Source organism: Equus caballus, chromosome 1 (assembly GCF_041296265.1).
Source record: "Equus caballus isolate H_3958 breed thoroughbred chromosome 1, TB-T2T, whole genome shotgun sequence".
NCBI classification, from domain to species: domain Eukaryota; kingdom Metazoa; phylum Chordata; class Mammalia; order Perissodactyla; family Equidae; genus Equus; species Equus caballus.
Window position 1 is genome coordinate 8,905,442 of NC_091684.1, and position 18,186 is coordinate 8,923,627.

The following is an 18,186-nucleotide window of genomic DNA, read 5'->3' on the forward strand; positions in this document are numbered from 1 at the left end:
CAGGGATTCTAGTGGCATGGAATGTGGACCAGCCCTGTGTTTAGTAAAACCCATAGAAGAGACCATGTTGACTGACCTGAAGAAAGAGAAAAGAGTGGAGCTTCTGAATAATCTCAGGCAAAAAAGAGAAATTCTAGAGGAGGGGATGCACTCCTGTGGCAAGACCTCAGTAGAAAGTCTCTGTCACTAAAAGCTGGGGGCCAAGCCATAGGTACTCATGAGCTGGTTAACTAACCAAGTCCTGTGATGTAAAGGGCACAAGTACAAAAACTTTTGCAATCATTAAATATCTTCTGAAAGTACTACATTTAGGTGAAACTATGTATAAATAATCAAGAATCAGTAGATCTCAAAAATGTGCTGAACTTCCTCCCATAGAGAAGTCACTATTTTCTCTATTATCTGTATCTAATGAGTAGATTTGAACTAAACATACTTCCTAAGTAAGGCCCCGTCCCAGGAATTTATGGACAAGCTGTACAAAGTAAATTTAGCTAAGATAACAAAGTTAAATAACACCTGCCATGGTGACAGTGGCCTTACTGGCACTAAACCGTAATTAACTGAGGCAATTACCCATACGACTAGTATATCTAACTTCATTCCAACCAAACTTAAGTCCTTGAAATATAACAAGGAATATAAAGTTTACATTTCAATATGTCAACACTGCATTGATTAGAAAAAAATGTAATAAAAGTTACCATTCTAATAGTTGGTTGTCTTTTTTTTTTTGCTGAGGAAGAGTCACCCTGAGCTAACATCTGTGCCGATCGTCCTCTATTTTCTATGTGGGTCGCCACCACAGCATGGCTGCTAACAAGTGATGTAGGTCCACGTCCAGGAACCAAACCTGGGCCACCAAAGCAGAGCTAATGGAACTTAACCACTAGGCCACAGGGCCGGCCCTAAGGATTGGTCTTTTAAACCACTAGAGAATTAGCAATGCACTGATTAGAATGGAAGATGATCTACAGACACAAAATTAATTTACCTGTCAAATCTCACATGAAACAAAGGCAATGCTCTTTCTTTCTTTCTTTTGAGATTTTATTTTTCCTTTTTCTCCCCAAAGCCCCCCAGTACACAGTTGTGTATTTTTTAGTTATGGGTCCTTCCAGTTGTGGCATGTGGGACGCTGCCTCAGTGTGGCCTGATGAGCGGTGCCACGTCGATGCCAAGGATTCAAACCGGCAAAACCCTGGGCCACCGCAGTGGAACACACGAACTTAACCACTCGGTCACGGGGCTGGCCCTCGCAATGCTCTTTCTTTTAATCTATTTTAGTCACTTCAAGAGGAATTCTACCTCTTCACATACTAGGGCTTTTTCCGTAATTTAGCCAAGTTCCTCTATACTCTCTAGTTCCTAGACAGTAACAAGAAAGGAAGGAGGAGTAACACACGTGTATCTTGAGCTACTGTAGAACAGTTCCTTTACATAATTTCAGAGACATCACAGGTCAATCACACACCCCAAATTATAATCCCAAACAAAACTAATTCAATGTAACAACCTAAGCCGAGTTACCAAACGTCTATTATACACTCAGAAATGTGGAGAGATGTAAGTAGATAAAACACTGTCCTTGCGCTCAGGGCACCTACAATCTGATTAGATGAAAGATGACTACGATTTTCTTAAACATACATGGAAATGGGGTGATGATCTCCAGGACCGCATATCAACCCAGCATTTAAAAAATAATAAAACTTTTGCAAGCACTATGAACAGGCTACCTCATTCAGAATTTGATTTATTTCATTATCCTATCCATTCTCTGTTCACACTGAACAGATTAGTCTCAATTAACAAAGTATCCATAGGAACCAAGAGTCATTACTACACCTAGCTCAACTAAAGGCCATCTTTTCACCAAACACTATGATGTCACCTGTGTGATAGAGAAAGAAAGGGAAGAAACCTGGAGCTTTAAGACAATCAGTAAATTCTGATATAAGTAAGAAAAAGATGCAAAAAGCAAGCAGAAGCAAGTGGATGAAATATTCCAAGGCAAAACCAACTCAGAGCTACCAATCTTGTCCAAAAATATCTTTTTCTTAACACCTCAACTTTTCAAATTTCTTTGTTATTTTGCCTAACTTCCAATCCATTAAAATTATTTGAATTAAAACTTATTTTATAAATACAAGTTCTTTACAAATGCTTTTATTAGTAACATTCAATTACATCATTTTTCTCATGATTCCTAGTGTAATGAATAACAGGAAAACAGGATGGGGACTTTGTGATTTCAGTTTTCATTGCAGGGACAGGGAGAACAAGTAGGCAACAGTTTAGCAAAGGGCAACTTGGGAAGGAATGCCGAAGACAGCAGCAGGTTTAAGGCACTGCTTGCTCAATCATCAGAGATGGACGACTGTCTAGGCCAACTCTGTCTATTTTACAATTCTGCCAGGGTCATCTTTGTCCAACTGAGAAGAAAAAATAGCTAAAACTTATGCATTTACTGCATGCTAGACATTGTTCTAAGCACTGTACATATACATTAAGTAATTTAATCCTCAGAACCCTATGAAACAAGTACTATTATTATCTTTAATTTTACAGATTGGAAACAGAAACAGAGTTGAGTAACTTGCCTAAAATCACAAAGCTACTAACTGGCAGTGCCAGGGTTTGAATCCAGGGATTCTAGCTCCAAAGTCTGTACTATACACACTATGTAATAAATATACATTTATAGGGCAGCCCATACTGACCTGGTCCCATTACCCAGAATTTGAACTATTTCAATAAAATGGGTGTAGAAGGAAAGTACCTCAACATAATAAAGGCCATATATGACAAACCCAGCCAACAACATACTCAACGGTGAGTTTCTCACTAAGCAGTCCTTCCTAGACGACTACCGACAGACACTATCTAAAGAGGCAAACTTAAAAAAAAAAACTTTAACACACATTTTGCTCAAATTTTAGCTTTTTAAAATTACACACAATCTTCCCAAAGCATATCTAGTTTGACAACTACTCCAAAATGTCTAAAAAGTTGAGCAAGTAGGCAAGATCTCAGAAAGTGATTTATAAAACAAGATATACTAAATTTAACATCTAAAATTGAGTGAAAAAAGACAACTTGGAGCATTCACCATGGTTTCAGACTATAAAATACCTTAATTATTTTTTATTTTGGATGCAATCCCTAAGGAAGAAAATATTAATAATAAAAGTCAGCTTGACTTCTCTTTAATACACTAATCCAGATTACTAAACAAACTACAGTATGCCAATTAAAACAAAAAGAGAAAGCCTTCCATTTTCATTCAGACAATCAAAAAAGGGGAATCTCCCCAAATGGCACGTGTATGAATTATGGTAACTATACAAGGCCCTGTTTTAAAGGAAAGCAAAGAATGACTGTGAGACAGTAAGGAAATCATTTTTATCTTTTACAGCCTCAATTTTCTCATTTGTAAAAAAAAAAAAAAATGAATGAGTTAGACAAGATGATCTCCAGAATCCCCACCCTATATAACTCTAACTAGCAAAGAGTCTGACATTTTTCTACATAAACATTCACTTGAAAATCCTGTTTATCGAATTTATTTTGCAAATATTCTTTTTCCAAAGATGAGTTTTTTAACTTTTCCCTGCTCCACTTGTGACAAATTCTGATATTCAAGCCCAAATTTTACAATATACGCTAGGATTAAGTTAATGATCACTTAACAGATCTAAGCAGTATCAAAAATCTATTTTTAAAATAAAGCTATCATATATCCATACACCAATGTGAATTATTTGTGCCAAGTATTAATAATATTGTCATCAAACCTGAATATGATGAAGCTTCTAGACCTAACTACCAATTTACAGGATTACAGGGTACAGAGGCATAAACTGATTCTGTGGAGATGCAATTAACATATTTCTGTTTGTGTATTAAAACACATATATGTTAAAAAATTACCTGAACACCAATTTGATATTATTAAGAAATTATTAAAGATTTAAGGTATGATTAACAGCATGGTACCCACGTTTCTAAAAGAGTCTTTTTCTCTTAAGAGACACATACCGAAATACCTACAGTGTTATAAGATATCTGGAATTTGCTTTAAAATAATCCATTGGGAGTAAGCAAGAAGAATATAAATGAAACAAGATTATAACTGGGTGATGCATACATAACAATTCATTCTCCTAGTCTATCATACTTAATGTTTGAAAATTATCATAATGGAAAGTTTTAAAAATCTATCAGGAAGGTAAAAAATGCTGTACTAGACTGAGAATTAAGGCTTAGACTGCTAAGGCTAGAAAAAAAGCAGGAAGCAGTATATTGTCTACTGCTGATTGCTACTCAAAACTTGGTCCATGGGGGCCTGTGATAGTCTACAAACTTTATTGGTCTGTAGAGAAATTGAGAGTAAGCACTTAGAAACTTTTGTAGCAATTTTACAGAATTTTATGATTCTTGAATCTAATAATAAAACACTTGGGCTTGTTTGGGAAGCAGTGTTAAAACATTTGGAAAGCTTATAAATACAGCTTCTTTCTACAACTCGCAGGTACAGTTCATAAAAGAGAGAAAACATATCAAATTATGAAGTTTCTTTCAGTCTAACCTTGCACAGATGAACATAACACTTCAGAAAACTAAGACAGACAAACTGAAGTGATCAAAATCTGTCTTTTTAATGTCTCTCATCAACAGACGCAAAATCCTCAACAGAATATTAGCAAATCAAATCCAACAATGTATAAAAAGAAATATACACCACAAGCAAGTGGGGTTTAACCCAGATATGCAAGGCTAGTGTAATGTTCAAAAATCAATTAATGTAATCCATCATATCAAAAGGTTAAAGAAGAAAAAAAGTCACATGAACACATGCAGAAAAGGCATTTGACAAAAATCCAACACCTACACATGATTTAAAAAAAAAAAACTCTCAGCAAACCAGGAATACAAGGAAACTTCCTCAATGTGATAAAGAGCATGTACAAAAAAAATCTATACCTAACATCATACTCAATGGTAAGGAACTAGAAAACTTCCCACTAAGATCAGTGATAAGGCAAAGACATCTCCTCGCACCACTCTTTCAATAATGAACTGGAAATTCTAGCTAATGCAGTAAGAAAAGGAAATAAAAAGCATACAGATCGGAAAGGAAGAAATAAAACCCTCTTTATTTGCAGGTGACATTATTGTCTATGTAGAAACTCTGAAAGAATCAACAACTCCTAGTGCTAATAAATGACTATAACAAGGTTGCAAGATACAAAGTTAATATACAAAAGTCAACTGCTTTCCTATATACCAGCAATGAACAAATGGAATTTGAAATTAAAAACATATCACCATTTAGATTAGCACTCCTAAAATTGAAATACTTAGATATAAATCTAAGAAAATATGTACAAAATCTATATAAGGAAAACTGCAAACCTGTGATGAAAGAAACCAAAGAAGAACTAAATAAATGGAGAGATATTCCATGTTCATGGATAGGAAGACGCAATATTATCAAAATCTCAGTTCTTGCCAATTTCATCAAGAGATTCAACACAATCCCAATCAAAATCTCAGCAAGTTATTACGGGAGTACTGACAGACTAATTCTGAAGTTTATACGGAGAAGTGTAATTCTCAGAATATCCAACACAGTACTGAAGAAAAAATAAAGTCAGAGAACTGATTACCCTGATTTCAAGACTTACTATAAAGCTATAGTAATCAACGGTACGGTACTGGTGAAAAAGAACAGACAAATAAGTCAATGGAATAGAAAAGAGCCCAGAAATAGATCCACATATAAAGTCAACTGATCTTTGACGAAGAAAGAAGTAAAGGCAATCCAATGAAAAAAAGATAAGTCTTCTCAAAAAATGGTGCTGGAACAACTGACATCTACATACAAAAAAAATGACTCTAGACACAGACTTCACAACCTTCACAAAAATTAACTCAAAATAAATCACAGACCTAAATGTAAAATGCAGAACTATAAAATTCCTAGAAGATAACGCAAAAGGAAATCTAGATGATCTTGGCTATGGCAATGACTTTTTAGATAAAACACCAAAGGCATAATCCATGGAAGACATACTTGAGAAGATGGACTTGTTAAAATTAAAAACTTCTGCTCTGCAAAAGACACTGTCAAAAGAACAAGACAGAAAAATAGGAAAAAAATCTGCAAAAGACATATCTGATAAAAGACTATCATCCAAAACATACGAAGAACTCTTAAAAACTCAACAATAAGAAAACAAACAACCCAGTTAAAACATGGGCAAAAGGCCCGAACAAACACCTCACCAAGATATACAGTTGGCAACCAACCACATGAAAAAATGCTCAACATTCTATGTTATGAGAGAATTGCAAATTAAAATAGCAATGAGATACCACTACACACCTATTAGAATAGCCAAAATCCAGAACACAAGTACGACAACACCAACAGTGGCGAGGATGTAGAACAACAAGAACACCCATTCGTTACTGATGTGAATGCAAACTCGTAGCATGACTTAGGAACAGAGTTTGGCAGTTTCTCACAAAACTAAACATGCTCTTATCACACGATCCAGCAATTGTATACCGTGGTATTTACCCGAAGGAGGTGAAAATTTATGTCTACACAGAAGCCTGCACACAGATTTTTACAGCAGCTTTATTCACAATTGCCAAAACCCGCAAGCAACCAAGATGTCCTTCAGCAGGTGAAGAGATAAACTATGGCACATCTAGACAATGAAACATTATTCAGCACTAAAAAGAAATGAGCTATCAAGCTATGAAAAAACATGGTGGAACCTTAAATGCATATTACTGAAGTGAAAGAAGCTCATCTGAAATGGCTACATACTATATGATTCCAATTATATGACATTCTGGAAAAGGCAAAATAGAAGCAATAAAAAGATCAGTGACTGCCAAAGGTTGGGGAGGAGGGAAGGATGAAAAGGCAGAGCACAGACGATTTTTAGAACAGTGAAACTATTCTGTATGATACTATAATGATATATACATTACATATTTGTCAAAACCCATAAAATGTACAACACCAAGTGTGAACCTTAACGTAAACTATGAACTCCGTTTGACAATGAAGTGCCATGGTAGATTCATCAATTGGAACAAATGTACCAATCTGTTGCAGGATGGTGATAGTGAGGGAGGTCACTCATGTGTGGGGGCTGGGGGCATGAGAGAACTCTCCGTACTTTCTGTTCAATTTTGCTGTGAATCTAAACTGCTCTAAAAAAATAAAGTGTACTTTTAAAAATCTACTGCTTAATGATGTCTTTTAGTCACTAATATACAAGAAACATTTTCTTAAAAAAAATCCATTCTCAAAGAACGATGGGGAGTTTCAAAAAGGACACAAACTTTTGGTGTGAACCTAAAACTGCTCTAAAAAATAAAAATCTTTTGGGGCTGGCCCCGTGGCCGAGTGGTTAAGTTCGCGCGCTCCGCTGCAGGCAGCCCAGTGTTTCGTTGGTTCGAATCCTGGGCGCGGACATGGCACTGCTCGTCAAGCCACGCTGAGTCAGCGTCCCACATGCCACAACTAGAAGGATCCACAACGAAGAATATACACCTATGTACCGGGGGGCTTTGGGGAGAAAAAGGAAAAAATAAAATAAAAATCTTTAAAAAAAAGGGGGGGACACAGAAATTAGCATGAATAAATTAGCATGAATTATCACCTTACACCCGTTAGATTGGCAAAAACATCCAAAACCAAGAGTGACAAATGTTGGAGAGGTTGTGGAGAAAAAGGAACCCTCATACACTGTTGGTGGGAATGCAAACTGGTACAGCCACTATGGAAAACAGTATGGAGATTTCTCAAAAAGTTAAAAATAGAAATACCCTATGACCCAGCCATCCCATCACTGGGTATCTATCCTAAGAACCTGAAATCAGAAATCCCAAGAGTCCCTTGCACCCCTACGTTCATCGCAGCATTATTTACAATAGCCAACACGTGGAACCAACCTACATGCCCAGAAACTGATGATTGGATAAAGAAGATATGGTATATATACACAATGGAATACTACTCAGCCATAAAAAAAGACAAAATTGGCCCATTCGCAGCAACGTGGATGGACCTCGAGAGTATTATGTTAAGCGAAATAAGCCAGTCAGAGAAAGATGAACTCTATATGACTCCACTCATAGGTGGAAGTTAACATATTGACAAGGAGATCTAATCGGTGATTACCAGGGAAAAGGGGGGGTTGGGGGAGGGCACAAAGGGGGAAGTGGTGTACCCACAACATGACTAACAATAATGTACAAGTGAAATCACACAAGGTTGTAATCTATCATAACATTAATAAAAAAATAAATAAAAAATAAAAATAAAAATCTTTAAAAAGAAAGGGGGGGACACAGAAATTAGCATGAAGGGCTCCCACTAGCCAAAGCTGGGTCAACTTGAGCAACCACATAAATAATAACAGTAAAGGATTTTAAGGCATTGAATAAAATAAAAACCCATAAGTCTACACAGATGTTGATAAACAAACAGATAAATAGGAAGAGAAAGCTCTTTCTTAGAGTAGAAATCCAACTAATAAATGCAAAAGAATAAATGGATTAGAAAATCACCATTTGGCAATCTTCACAATAGATTCAGAAAATAATCATCAATGAATGTTAAAACTACTGGGTGAAAATCTGACAATTAACAGGATATTTAAATAATCTCCAAGTATCTCCCCACAACAACTGATACGTTACAAAACCTAGTAGACATCTAGAAAACCAAGTAATCAAAACTAACCACACCAGTAATGACGTCTTTTGCCTCCTGACACTGTCATACTAAGAAAAACACATCACTTCTGTGGTAGTCTTGCTAGAAACTGCAAATTCTGACACCAGAGAAAACATCAGATATACCATATTAAGAGACTTTCTACAAAATAACCAGTCCTATATTCTTCAAAAACACCAATATCATGAAAGACAAGAAAAGACTTTACCATTCCAAATTAAAGGAGCTTATAAAAAACATGGCAATAGACTACAACACATGATCTGAGATTTTCTTCTGCCATTATAAAGAACATTAATGGGACAACTGACAAAATCTGAATAAGATTTGTACAATCTTACTCTTATTAAGAATTACATAATAATATCATACAACGTTAATTTCCTGATTTTGATAATTATCTTCTGGTTATGCTAAGAGAAAGCCTTTGTTTTTAGGAAATACATACTGAACTACTTAGGGATAAAGGGATATCAAGTTTGCAACTAACCTTCAAACAGTTCTGGGGAAAAAAACATACTTGTGTTTATATATATCCACATCACACAATAAACCTTACAAGTCACAAAATACTTTGAAATACATCATCATTTTATCTTGGCAAAAACCATGAAATAGGTACAGAAGAGTCCTTTTACATGAGAGTAAATCTGGTCTCCTACATTCTAAACCTTTCTCAAGAACTGTCCCTTCTTTCCATCCCTACCACCAAGCCCTAGTTCATCACTGCTCTCCTTAACTATTTATTATTCTAACTAGTCTTCCTACTTTAATACTCCACATCTCTGCCAGAATGGTCCGTCAAAAAAAAAAAAAAAAATCACGTTGCTATTCTGTAGCTTTAAAACTTTGAACAACATCCTACAATGTTAAAAGTCCTAAATAGGGCATAGGCCCTTCATGACTGATGTTGAAGTATCTCCTCAGCCACCCCTCCAAACACACACACACTCGCACATCAAGAATATCCTACAACATTTTCCTTTCGTGATCCTGTACTGCCTTTCACCAAAGCGTTATTAAGGTGAAAACTACTTTATTTTACTATAGAAAGATCAGTTCCTTCTCTTGATATTTATACCCAGTTCTCTCACATAAAGGAGAACACTGCACTTCTTAGACATGAGTTCACGTCCCTCTCCACCCGAATGGAATCTGAGATACTGGCCAAATTCTTAAGACCCAAGCCTATTCATCTGAAAATAATATCATAATGCCTTATCTGTCCTAAAGCTGGGGCTAAAACCAATAATCTCAAGATCCACGTACTATAAGTAATGTTACAAACAACTGCTTCAAATAACATGACCTTAAATTCTGTATGGAGCTTAAGACCACAAAAAACTCATATAATTTCACTTAAACCTCAGAACCCTCAGGTACTTCCTCCTAAGGTACCCCAGAATCCTCCTGAACTAGAAGTACTTTCATTTTACAAGAAATCCATGGCTCCAGGAAATGACTTGCCCAGGGTGACAAAAGCTTTAGACAGTAAACCCCAGATTCTGACTCCCATTTTCTCTCACTAGGGCACCACAGCCTTCCAAGGCTACAAAAACATTTCCCTAGAACGAAACATGAATATTAGGTTACAAGACAGGCTAACTGTATAGCCACTGTCTCTAGCTACCACAGAGCATCGCCACTGTCTCCAAAACAAGCCCCCAAAATCTTTACTTTTCTCAGGACTCCCCTCCCACATCCCTAACGTGAGCCACCATCAACCCCCACGTGGATTACTGCACAGCCACCCCACTAATCTTACTGCTTCTCCTCTACCCACCACCCTTACAGAGAAGCCAGATGGATCCTTTAGCAATGTAAACCAGGTCACAACACAAGGATTTAAAATCCTCTAATGGCTTCCCAATCCACTCAGAATAAAATTAAAATTCCCCAGTCTTTCTTGCAAATCTTTACATAAATGTGGATTTGTTCTGTTCCTTTTACAAGTAGGCTCATTCTCACCTTAAGAGTTTTGCAGTAGAAATCTCCTCCACCTAGAATGCTTTTTCCCCAGATTTTCACATGGCCAGTTGTTGTCACTGAGATCTAGGTTTAAATATCACCTCCTCTGAAAGATTTCCCCTGACTACTCAGTCAGTGTCTACCACTTCACCCTAGTTTCATTATCTGCATAGCACTTATCACAACCCAGTATTTTTTTGTTTGCTCCTTGATTGTCTCTCCACATTAGAATATAATTCAAGTAACAGAGACTTTCTTTGTCTTGTTCATACATTTGGTATAGTTATTTCAGAAATGCTTAACATTGAACAGGTCATTACTAAATGTTTTAACTTCAGTAGCCTTTGCAACAGTGTTTTACGTAATCTACTTTTTGAAAATCCTAAACAACCTCAGATGACACAGTATGTGCCCAGTAATTATTAACCTAATTTGCTGAGTCAATTTCTATAAAAACAATGCCTTCAGATTTTCAACTTAATACCACAAATACTCCCAACATATCCCCCTACACACAGAGACAGAGCTAGACGGAGAAGGGAAGAGAGAACTCTCCCCTCTCCCATCTGTGAAGATGACCCACAGGGAAGAGGGTCCCTCTCCTTTCTAATTCCCAGCTCTGGGGAAGAATGAGATCAGGGGCTGAAGAAGGAATAAGGCACTCATAACCTGCAGGTCCTAGGAGTGCCTTTCCAACTTCATCCACACTTTAGCCACACTGAACCCTCTGCTGGTCCTTAAACATGACATGTAATCTTCATGTCTCCATGCCTTCACTCATTCGATTGCTTCTGCACAGGATGCTCTCTCATTCCCACTCCTGATTCTTACCCGGTTTTATATACCCAGAAACCTGTTACTGCTCCTCCTTCAGTGAGCAGCTCAATGTTGCCACCTCTGTAAAGCCCTTCCTGACTCAATACTAATCTTGTGCTAAGTTAATTTAGTCATTTCTTTACTAGTACTTAGTCTAACCGATTAGGGTTTGTTTCTAATGATCAATTGTGAAAAACTCATTTTTATGTCTCTATAAACAGTATCTGCTATGCAACACTTGCTCACTAATCATTTAGTCAATAAAAAGCCCCTCAATCCTCTACCAGTATCAAAGGATAGTATTCCAAAAAAGGATTAGTCAAAAATAGTCCTGCAAATTGCTATAGTTTCCCTGTTTAAAAACAAACTTTAGTATCATTAAATACCAAAAAATGAAGTAAACTACCCACCCCAACCAAAAAAGCAAAGAATTTAGAAATGGTTTGTTAAAAATCACCGAGAGGGGCCAGCCCAGTGGCGCAGTCCTTAAGTTTGCACGTTCTGCTTCAGCGGCCTGCAGTTCGCATCCCAGGTGCAGACCTATGCACTGCTTAGCAAGCCATGCTGTGGCAGGCGTCCCCCACATAAAATAGAGTAAGATGGGCACAAATGGTAGCTCAGGGCCAATCTTCCTCAGCAAAAAGAGGAGGAACGGCAGCAGACATTAGCTCAGGGCTAATCTTCCTCAAAAAAAAAAAATCATAGAGATGATGTCCTGCCTTCAGAATTCCAATCACAGGCGTATTGCTGCAACCTAATGCTCAAGACTAAGCAGAGATCCTTTTCTCCATCTGCAAAATAAGGATAATTTCTTCATATATCCAGGGAATATTGTCTTGCAATAATCAATTTAGAGTAGAGAATAATTATATTGTTAAAACTAAGTAAATTTCAGCAAATGGTGCTGGGACAACTGGAAAGCCACCTGCAAAAGAATCAAGTTGGACCCCCTACCTCATACTATAAACAAAACAACTCAAAATTATCACAGACCTAAATATAAGAGCTAAAACTATAAAATTCTTATAAGAAAACATATATGCAAATCTTCTTGACTCTGGATTAGACAACGGCTTCTTAGAGACAACACCAAAAGCACAAGTGACAAGAGAAAACATAAACTGGACTATAACAAAATTAAAACCTTCTGTGCTTTAAAGGACACTATCAAGAAAGTGAAAAGACACATACATATGGTGACTGACAAATAATAATGTACAACTGAAATTTCACAATGTTATAAACTATTACGACCTCAAAAAACAAAAAATGAAAAGACAAGCCACTGAACAGGATAAAACATTTGCAAATTATTTGTCTGACTTGTATCCAGAATACATAAAGAAATCTTACAACTCAACAACAGAAAGACAACCTAAACGAAAAACGGGAAAAGTATTTGAATAGACATTTCTCTAAATAAGATAGACAAACGGCCAAGAAGCACATGAAAAGATACTCAATACCATTAGTCATTAGGGAAATGCAAGTAAAAACTAGGAGATGCCACTTCACTACGATGGCTATAATAAAAAAGACAAACAATAACAAGTGTTGATGACAATGTAGAGAAATGGGACTGACACATTGCCAGTAGAAACGTAAAATGGTACAACCACTTGAAAACAGTCAGGAAGTTCCTTAAAGGTTAAACACAGAGTTACCATACGACCCAGCAATTCCACTCCTAGGTATATACCCAAGAGAAATGAAAACTTAACTCCACATAAGAACTTGTACACAAATGTTCATAGCAGCATATTTCATAATAGCAAAAAAGGTGGAAATAACCTAAATATCCATCAATAAATGAGTGGATAAACCTAAGCAAAATGTAATATATCCATACAATGAAATATTGATTATTCAGCCACAAAAGGGAATGAAGTACTGATACATGCTACAACATGGGTAAACCTTGAAAACATAATGCTAAGTTCACAAAGCTAGACACAAAACGTCATATATCATATGACTCCATTTATATGAAATGTACAGAAAAGGCAAATCCACAGAGACAAAGCGAAGTAGCAGTTGTCAGGAACTGGGGCAAAGGGAAATGACTGCTAACGGGTACAGGGTCTCTTTCGGGGGTGATGAAAATGTTCTGTATAGTGGTGATGGTTACACAACTCTGTGAATACACTAAAAACCAAAAAATTGTCTACTTTAATAGAGTGATTTTTATGGTATATAAAATAAACCTCAAAGAAGGTGTTATAAAAAAAATTAAGTTAAGAAAAAGCTGGAAAGATATGCAACTGATTTCCAACACCTTATCCATCCAAATATTTTTTTATTTATGTGAATTTAATCCACATAAAAATTTAACTTACCAAAGGATGGAAAAAAAAATTGTGTTGGTTGAGGAGGAGGTGGGACAATTTGGCCTCAATATATGAACTGTAAAAATAAAGGAAATTAGTTTCTTCATTACTAAAAAGTTGAATTCACTAGGAAGCTGAAAAATTATTAACTTTACAGTCAATTTACCTGATCAACCTCCATTTTAAAATTCAAACGGATTGCTCACGTCAAAAATTTCATCTCAACCAAAATACACCACCTTGCAAGAAATCAAAGAATGCTTACTGATCCAGATTTCTCAAATGCTGAAATCACTAATATAATTCTATGAAAGTGCCTCTTAGAAATGCAAGTAGCCTAAGTAAAATGCCTAGTATTTCTGGAAAGTTTAACAGACTAATTTTAGCTTCAATTATGCTAAAAAGGTTTCTGAAGCTTAAAAAAAAGTTTTCTTGTAAACTACTTTCTAAAAGTCAGTCAATTCCAAGGGAAAAAAATATTCTGATGAACTGAAGGAAGAGGACAAGTTTTCAGACAGATGCAGTAGATAAATCAAGATGGTTTACTGCTGAGAGACTACGTATCCATAAAATACCAGGACTCCTACTCACACACACAACACAACAGAAACACACACACCTATTTTCCAACTACATTAGCATCCACCTTAGTACTACATAATTACATGAATTATTCTTGGTATACAAAAATACCACGGACCAGCTTGTTTGTGTTTTCTTCCAACAGTGTTGACAGGTAGCAGTGAATCACACATTCTCTTGAGTCGCATTTGCCTCATGATCAGTGACACATGCCGCCAACATCCGAGGTTAAGGATGCAAACTGAGACTACAGATTATTTTCTCCTTCCCATGATGCTGTTACCTATATACACATATGGAATGACCACCCTTGGTGTCACTAGTGCCAAACTCAATGGAAGTAATTGTCCCAGACTCAAATCTGAAGTAAACTATGGAACTGTCATACTTTTATTTGAATAACAAGACATAACCACTATCAAAATGTTGAGCATCTTCTACAAGAAGAGAACTAAGCTGATAATTAACACACTGACTAAAAAAAAATTTTTGAGAGAGTCACAATTTCAAATATTTTGTCTCATAAATCATCAAAGTCCCAGAAACTACAATACATAGAAAAGTACAAACTGATGTCCTGGAATACTTTTATAACCAAAAATACTTTGGCAGACCATGTATCCATATTTTCAGTGCTGAATATATGGTCTCCATAGATACAGGGTTCAAGTTTCATACTTATTTTTCAGAGTCTGAAAAATCTAATTGGGAATCAGAATAAAAACATAAAAGAAGACAAACTGAAATCCAGGCTAGCATATGCTAAGAAAAAAAAACAAGAAAACAGTCCCACCCAAGAGAGGAGTGAACAGACCCCTTGGGGCTGAAGTAGTCAAAAAAGCCTTCTCAAGAGACAGGACTTAACTAGGTCCAGAGTAAAGAGAGTATCCATGAATACAAACAGAAAAAGGCTTCAAACAAAAAGAAGGGCATAAAGAAAGGCCAAGAGGGGTGACTCAACAGGAACAACAAACAAGTCAGTCTGGCTGAAACTAAGGATTCACAAAGGGAAGAAATAAAGAGTTAAGACTGAAGAATGGATCACGGCCAGATTATAGAGGAACCTGAATACCACACCAAAGAGCTTAAACTATACTTTGCATGTAATAAAGAATGTCCTGGAAGTTTTTATGCTGTGATGTGAGGAGGTGAGAGTATTAAAATGTGCAAGGTATTATTTACTCAAAGCATAAGCAGAGCACAAATATTTCAACTGAAACACCCCATTACTGAGAGACAAAGTATTCAAAGCCCAGGTAAAAGGGCTTATTATTGGTGGAGGAGGGACTCCAGCAGCAATGCTCAAATAATACATTGAACCAAATTAAATAAAAAGTTACAATGGTCTACTTTTGCAACTCCCATATATTTAAAGTTTCCATTTATTATAAAAGCAATATAAGTATAAAGCACATTGAACAGTTCTCACTACATCAATTACACGAGGTAATTTATGTCAAACATTGTACAAGAGGATTGTGAGCTCCAGAACTACGTTAATCCTCAGACTTTAAATGTGATATGCCATAACTCTTATCAGTGCACAGAGCAGGATCAAAGCCACATTACCATGAATGAGTTCATCATACTATCCCAAGCACATTTCAAGAGTAAACAAATGGGTGTCTCAATGCTCTGAAGCATTAATAAAAGGTGCTGAAACATTTACAGAAATAAAAATCCCTCATGATAATCTAATATCCTCCCTAAAGATTAATATGTGTCATCACTGTCCTCTTAGTCCCCCTACAGCCCAATAAACACGTTAGGAAATTTTAGTAAAAGGAGACGACTGCATATCTCGTAAGATTCAAAAATCAAGGGGAGCAGGGTTCTAAATTTCTTTAGAATCATCTCACTTAATAATAATAACCAAGAGGAGAGATCCAGCTTTATTTTTCACATAGTTTAGATGACTTTCCCAAGGCCCTTGGCACAAGCCAAGATCAAAATTCCTTATGGTTTTCCCTGGCTTATGGTTTGTACACTGAGTCATCCATATTTGAGCAAAACAGGGGTACCCCTGAGGTCGCACAAGTGATAAAGAACAGAACAACCACTCATTATATCACGTTTCCAAGAGCTAAAGATTTCTCTTCAACTGTGTTCACAAAACAGTATTTTCTGTATACTAAATCTGTTGACAACCTACAGATCAAACGGTGAGCAAATAAACCAAAATATCGGGTAGAGGGGACGGCGTTTAACCCGACAGTCTATGGAGTTACGGAAACGGGGGATCAGTTGACTGATACTCAAAATTCTGAGCAAGAAAATTTCAAAACACAAGTGTATCTCAAAGATAATGGGCCAGTTCAAACTTCCAGACTGAACCTAAACTGCCCGCCCCTTGTGCTTAACGCAAGCATTCATTACAGTCCTTTTGTCTGTGAAATGACCCACAGCAAGCCACAGGGGAGAAAATAAGACACTTGCACTGAACTGAACAATCGTTATTGCCAGCGAGAGGGGCAATCTTTCCACTAGTTCCGGCTCCTCCTTCCCAGCCCACCCCCGGTGCCCCCCACCTTTATTCTCTTAAACAGAAATGGCAACAACGGGAGGCCACCGCGGGAGGCGGAGAGGAAACGGCCAAGGGACCGAAATACAAGTTTGGAGACCAGCACCAACTTGTGGCGATGAACCCAAGTGTTTAGGGCCTAATGCAGAGTGGGAGCGAAATCCCACTCACCCGCTCGTAGGTGGCAGGAAAAAAAGTCGGGGGCGGGGCGAGGAATCTGGCGGAAGAAAGGTAACAGGGCAGGCGGCGCGTCCAGCCGCGCCTGATCGACGGCCGGTAAACAAGCGGGGAGGACCCACCCTCCCACAGCCCCGGGCCTATCCTCGCACCGGGAAAACTCAAGATGGAAGCGCGGCGGCGGCAGACCGTGCCCCTCCCCTCGCCTGCGACGCCGCCCCAGGGGGCGCGGGCAGGCGGCCCCGGAGACCCGGCCGCCTGAGCGCCGCCTGGGAGCTAGGGGCCGGGCAGGCCGCGGCGGGAGCCGCGAGGGGCCTGCGGGAGGGCGCCCTCCCGGGACCAGGTTACCTGGCGGCGGCAGCTCCTCCTCCAGCTCCTGCTCCTCCTACCCGTCCGACGCTCGGCGCCCGGCGGCGGCGGCGGCGGCGGCGGCGACTCCCCGAGCAGCCCGCGGCGACGAGCCGAGCCCGGCCCCTCTCCGCCTCCCTCCGCGCCGCCGCCCGCCCCGCTGCTGCCGCCTCCGCCCTCTCCCCTCAGTCAGGACATGGTCTCCGCGGGCCCGCGCGCGGCTCCCGGGTGCCGGAGGCGGGGGCAGAGGGGCGGAGAGCAGGCGCGGAGGCGGGGGGGCGCCGGGGGGCGGGGGTAGAGACCAGAGGAGGCGGCCTCGGGCGCTGCGGGATCCTAATGGCGACGGTGAGGGGCCCCGAAGCCAAATAAACCCCACGGCGAGCAGCACAACGTCAAGACTGGACCTCGCCGCTCGGCGCCCTATCATTGGCCCCGAGGTCGCCAGCGGCGCAGCCAATGGGCGGCCGTCTCTTTCAGGGCGCAGGAGGCGGGCCGCAGAAAGGTGACGTCACGCCGGCGCCCGGCCCTATTGTGAGGCGGTGGCGCGTCGGCGCCGCGCCCCGCCCCGTGTGCGGCGTCCGGGCTGCGGGCCTTCGGCGACGTGCTGGGGACGCCGGGAGGTGACGGGGCGGCGTGGTGTGCGCCGGGCTGGGAGGCCCGGAGGGGGTCGTCTGGGCGGC

General features: G+C 39.1%; 1 protein-coding gene across 5 annotated transcripts in view; it reads right to left on the reverse strand.

The window, feature by feature from the left end:
* ZRANB1 (zinc finger RANBP2-type containing 1) overlaps positions 1-17,906 on the reverse strand; it is a 65,933-nt gene extending 48,027 nt beyond the window's left edge. Inside the window, exon 1 of one of the 5 annotated variants that reach the window (XM_023637369.2) lies at positions 17,507-17,906. The gene's annotated coding sequence lies outside the window, so the exon portion shown is untranslated. The remainder of the gene's footprint in view (positions 1-17,506) is intronic. The other 4 variants (XM_023637362.2, XM_070253525.1, XM_070253592.1 and 1 more) reach the window with 4 other exon arrangements.
* Between the last annotated feature and the right edge of the window lie 280 nt (positions 17,907-18,186).